The sequence below is a fragment of the Emydura macquarii genome, unplaced genomic scaffold (genome assembly GCF_026122565.2).
Source record: "Emydura macquarii macquarii isolate MOO-44397 ecotype Brisbane River unplaced genomic scaffold, CSIRO-AGI_Emac_v2 contig_1390, whole genome shotgun sequence".
Classification (NCBI taxonomy): domain Eukaryota; kingdom Metazoa; phylum Chordata; order Testudines; family Chelidae; genus Emydura; species Emydura macquarii.
Window position 1 is genome coordinate 19,970,885 of NW_027131527.1, and position 6,428 is coordinate 19,977,312.

Here is a 6,428-nt window from a genome sequence, read left to right on the forward strand (position 1 = left end):
TGCTTAAGCTTATGCCCGCAGAAATTTGTTAGTCTTTAAGGTGCTACAGGATTCTCGTTGTTTTTGCTGTATACAGACTAACACAGCTACCCCTCTGGAACCTATAAAAGCAGGACATCTGGTCACCCTAAATGACAGATACAATCAAGCATTTTATTTGTTGATTTTGTACATCTGTCAATAATCTGTGATACCAGATGGCATGATGTCTTGTTGACTCAGCTGCGGTGTCTCGCTGTGGGGTCCTTCAAGTGGATTTGTTCTATGATTTCTGAGAGGACCCAGAGTGTGATAACTGGTGCATAGTCTTTCTTACCAAGCTCAGTCATGTTTGAAAAATAAAAGCAAATGCGGAGAGAATCGGACTACTGCTATAATGGCACACTTTGCTGGTTGAAGTTTGAAATTGGTTAACTTCATTCCTCTTCAAGTATAGCCTCAAATAAACTGTAGGCATGAGATAATGGACTTATGACTCCGTGTAACTCCATGACAATATGCTATTGCAACTTTTCACCCTACTGTAAATAGAAGGCACCACTGATAGAGACTTTATTTTTAGAGTTAGCTCCTGGAAACAATTTTTGAACCCAAATATTAAAATTAACTTAAGTCCCTGGAACTTGCAGTGAGCAATCCAAGCCATTCCAGCTGTTTACAGATGACATTACACTATGGCCAATCAGAAGGCCAGTGAATCATATTGTTAAAGCTTCCACAAATTACCCACTCCAGCTGTTGGTTGCTGCCACAAAAGCCTTCCTTTTCCTTCTCACAATGCTAAAGAGTTATTTGATTTCCTGTTGGCAATGGCAGAAACACCCTTTTCTCCTTATGTTTGTTAGTGTAGCTCATGCCCAAATTCTTTACTGAAGCCATTGAGTTTATCATGTGTTTAAAGATAAGCAGGTGCTTAATGCCTTCCCTGAATCAAGTTCGAGGTAGTGTGTTTTAAGCTGTTTCATTGCTGAATGCTGCTGCGACTGTTGCTGCCATAAATGTTCTGAGTCAGTGCTCCTTTAAATAGCTGCTGTGGCAGCCAGCCCCACAGGATTATCACTCGAGGATTTGTAGTTGTGTGGGCTGCAGACCTGCCTAAAATCAAAAGGTCAGAGATTCTTCTCAACAGGATACTTCCAGTCAGGGGCATGCACCCTTTTTCTCTGTGGCAAATGCTTGAAAAAAAAATTGCCCTTAGTAAAGTCACAGCATCTTTATTAATCACAACCCTCTTTTTAAGCCGTTCATACAATATTTTTAGACCTTGGAGTTGGCAATACGGACATGCCTGAAGGAACCCAGAGCAGCCTCAAGGGAGCACAGAAAAATGTTAAGGCTGAACAGGCAGTCTTGTAGCCAAAGAAACCAGCCAAAACTGGAAATGCTGGCTGAAATCTGGACTATAGATGGCTTTGGTGGATGATGTGCTTGGACCAGCAATGGATCATGACCCAATCAGATGCACTGACATTTGGTGATATCTGAAAGTTGCTAGGACCCAATGTACAGCAGGAGGTAAGCCACCTACTGTCTCAGATTCAAAGCAGAGTAGATAACTGCTGCCATCCTACTCTGTTGAGCTTCCATTCATGGGCATAATTATAGGATGGAAAAGAGAGTGAAGACCCCCCTCAAATTTCAGTTAGGGAAGAGGCAACAGTAACCTTGTCCCCACTAACTTCACTCCTGCTATGGAAGGCAGTAGAAAATCTAGTGTCAAATGTGTAGCCGTGCTGAGCAGTACTCTGTCTATCTGCTGTTCGGAAATGACAGCAGCACTCCTGGACCCACACCCAGCCCTCATGGAGATGAAACAACATGAAGATCTGCTAGCTCTTGACTGCTTATGCTGGTCCTGAGTGTATTTTTTAAAAAGTGCTGGTTGTCCACCACCTGGCTCCTCTGCAGGATGTGCCTGTCCCCCAGACTCCACTCCCAGGCCACCCTTTCTTTTGCAAGGGTTTGTATTTTTTTGCAGCATTGATTGAATAGAATTATATATTCAATCTAATCTCTTTGGCCTAGATCCCTAAAGGTATTTTGGCACCGAACACCAGTTAGAATTAGCATTGCTAAAATGCTTTATTATTCAGGTGTGTAGGTGTTCTACATGTACGTTAGGAGACAACCCAGAATACAATTGCTAAATTAAAACCCCATTGAGATTAGCATCTGTGAAATCATCCTTCAATTAACGTAACTGTAAGCATAAGCCCCACCTAAGACAAAAAGAGTGTGTGAACCTGCCGGTAGGCAGGTAGGTAGGGGTGTGAATGAGTGTGAGAGAAATTACACAGAAACTGAGGAAACAGGTCAAGAACAGCCTGAGAGGGGGACACAGCATGAAGAAGCAGCTGAAAATGTGGTGGCTGGCCTGGAAGAGGTTTCTGGATCTGGGGTTCTGGCTAAAAGAGTGCCCTTGGTGTTGAGAGCAAAAGAACTTGTTTCCTGCTATTTGATTCCCCCTGTGTTCAGAGACACAGGACTTCATACATTCTTTGTAAATAAAAAGGAACTGCATCAAAGCAAATACTAAACTCCATCAGTGTCTACTTCTAACTGGGACATCCCTGGGACCCAGGGCTTTGACGAATTGCTCAGGGTTGAAAAGGGGCCTGTCATGCGGGCTGACTTGAGAGTGGGGGTAGTTAGTATATTGTGTGACATCAGCATGGCAGAATCATAATAATCCATGTGGGATATGCCATGCCAGGTGTGGTTAGGAAGGTTATGATATGCTAAGTAAGAGAATATTACTTATTTCCATGTGTAATATGTGAAAGGGAAGTTATAGATGTATTTGAGATGTCTGTGTTTCAATTGTGCTGCCTGGGCAACACCCCAGATAGGAAGGCTGCAGAACAATGGCCAGCGTAATGGCCCATTAAGGCCTTCCCAGGTGCGAGGGGCCCAGAGAAAGAAGCCAGCATCACCACTGAGTCACCAGAACCTGCTTACGTGACTGGACCCCAGGCACACCTGAAGAGTCACCAGGATTGGCCCATATGACTCTGGACTCCATTTTAGCTCCAGCAAAGTTCACAGGCCACATGGCGAAAAGACAGAGGATATATAAGATCAAGCCAGAGAAACCATTTTGTCTTTGTTCCTGTCCAGTCTGCAGACACACACACCTACCTCTGGACCAATTCATCTTGCAACTGAACCGAAGGACTTAGACCCATCCAGGTACTGGATGTGAACCAAAGGAAACTATACAAGCCTGCAAATCCACATTTCTTCCAGAAACCTGAAGTATATGGACTTTTAATCATTTGTATATCTGTGATTTACTTTAACCCTTTAACATTTCTCTCATGGTTTATTTCTTTCTGTTTACAATAAACCTTTAGTTTAGATACTAAAGGATTGGCTTACAGCATGGTATTTTAGGTAAGATCTAAACTTATATTGCTCTGGTGCTGTGGCTGACCCTTTGGGGTCAGAGGGAACCTTTTAGTAAAGAGCAGAGAGTTCTAGTAACTGGTCTCTTTACTGGACCTGGTGCTGATTTGGGAGCCTGGAGCTGAAATGCAGTAAAGGGGGCTGTGGGCATTCGTGGACTGGCTCTTGATATCCAGGGAGGGGTAATCAGAAGCAGTTCGTGTCTGGTTGGGAAGCCGGGCTTCAGTGTCACCCACCAGCGTGAGGAGAATCCGCTCTCCTTTTGCAGCCTGCCCTGACCTTGGCATTATCAGTTGGCTACCCTGGGCACGGGTCGTATCACAGGGCCAACAATATCATTAAGGGATCAGCAGTCTATTCCTCTCCTTTTTAGGCTGTTTCCTATGATGAACTTGACACAGATTTTCAGAGATCCTGGGTACCCTCATCTCCAGTTGAAATCAGATGCTCAGCATCTCTTCAAATCAGGTGACGGATGTCCAGGAGGAAGGATACTGGACTTCACCCTAGCAGCTCTATTCAAGAATATTCCAATATTTTAGATTGTTGTCCCTCTTGTGGCTGGTTTGGGGGAATATAATTAATACTTCTTACAGTCAAGGGAGATTCTCCTCTAGCTTAGGTGCTATGCTCTGAATTTTACTGCTTCTGGCACGTGCTGTTAAGTTGACAAATGTGAATTCTGTATGTGTACAACTACAGACTTGTTATGATGTGGGTAGAAGATGAAACAGAGATCACAGGGGACCTGGTGTTATATGTAAATGCCCTGGTTGACCAGGGAGACTGAATGAAAATGTGGGACACTTGAGATGTTTGTCCAGATCCAACTCACCGCACTTAAGAAACTAAACTCTTTGTTTATTCAAGAGTATGAATATTTGTTTTGCAAGCGAGAACTATTTCTGTGATTAATATGTCATTTTGATAATGATTTGCATCACTGTTTTTTCCCAGAAGCAATATTTAATTAGTGTATTATAAGGAATATGTAAAGGCATCTCTGGAAACATGTTGGAACAACAACCATTTAAATATAGGTTTTGATTGTTGGCTTTATATTACATCAGGAGTTAGGTTTAAGCAAGGTTTGCACAATAAGCATTGCAACTGCTTGTCTCCAGGTTACTTTTCCTTAAAGAATCTGTGGTGTGGGGGGAGTCCTTTGTTTTTAGGGATCTCTTAGAAGGATGATGTGTTCAACCAAACCATTTTGCTGATGCTAGTTTCCTATCTAGTGTATGTTTGTCAGAAATTTTTGTGGGTTTTTTGTTTAGGTTTGGGGGGGAAGGAGGGGGCGGAGGGTTGGTTTTATTTTTATTTTATTTTTTTACATTAAGTAACACAAATGCAGAAAAACAAAACTGAAAAGAAGTTTTATGACCTTGTTTCTCAGGCAATCTCTTTCATTGCCAAATAGTTTGTTCATGAATTCATTTATGTAAAACATGAATGACGACTTCTCAGTGCATATGAGAGGTCTTGGCAGCGTGTTCTTCCTCACCACACCTTCTACACTGTGAGAAGTTGAAGATACACTGGATGTTTCTTTTCTCAATGAACCTCAGAATGTCCTTTCCCAATACACGGAAGCAGTGTAGATGCTTCAGGAAATTATTTGGTTTTAGAATTATTTATTATAGGACAGAGGCTCTCTTTTTAGGCCTTACCCAAGGATATATATACACTGCAATAAAACACTCATAACTGGCCCATGTCAACTGACTTGGGCTAGAGCTGTGGGGATATGCAATTGCAGTGTAGATATTTGGGCTCAGGCCAGAGCCCTGGCTTTGAGACCCTCAAGGGAGGGCCCCTTTGTCCCCATTATGCAATAACCTTTTTGATACTCTTGGGAGACTGTGAATCCTTGTATGAAGGTTGAGGCCTTGGTGGGTTTACTAGATTTACCTTATTTCTCAATAGAATGGTCAAATATAATTTATTTGGCCAATTTAAGGCCACGTGATCATTTCAGAGATGCACATTTATTGAAATGCTTCCAAACTCTCATATTTTTAGAGGTCAACAATTGACTAATGATCATGTGGCTATCAGGCTTTGACATAATAGCAGTTAATATATCTAATGATAGAAGTAGCCCTTCTAAAATCTACAAAACACTTCTGAAAGCTCAGAAGCTTCAGCATGAAGGCTACATAGATATTCAGGAGTTGGATATTAATAATCTTGTTGAATTTCATTCTAAATCCTGTGGAAACATCTGGAGACAATTCTAAATAATCTTTATGTACTAACCATTTGAACGTTAAATGCTAACCATTACACAGAACCTACCTGCCTGCCTCCACCTAGACCACATGACTGAGCTGACTGAATCAGAGAGATACTGTTCTTATAAATCTGCTATAGATCCTATAAACATATTAAAAGAGTGTAGTTCCATACAAATTTTTGCAGTTTTGCTAAAAAATCAAGCAAATATGTGAATTGATTTTCCCATACAACTAAATCTATCCATAGCCCTGTTGCGTGTTGACAATGTCATTCCTAAGAGGAAGGTAGTTCATCTCTATTTTTTTCTGATAGCTGCAAGACATTCCAGTGCGGCCCAGAAGCATAACCCCTATGCTCTTAAAATGCTCCCTTGCTCTATGCTCTTAAAATATGGGACATTCTGATTGTGGAGAAACTCATTTCCCAAAGAAATAAAAATAATAATTTATAGAGCTACCTGGCCCCCTCAGAAATTGTTGCTGTACATCATTTCCCTAATACCATATATGAAATCCTGGTCCCATTGAAGTCAATGGGCATTTTGCCATTGACTTTCATAGATAAAGCCAAAATATCATACCCTGTATCTTTTTATGGAATAATTTTATTTTGCTCTCTAATCACATATTTTAATCACTTATCTCTGTATGCTACTTTCAAAATCATAATTTGAAAAAGTTTGCTTCTGACACCATAGCATGTTTTCATTGTTTTGATACATCTTATCATTTCTTAGCGAATGTTCGTAAAAAAATCTACAAAAAAAAATCAGAAAGATTTTTTAA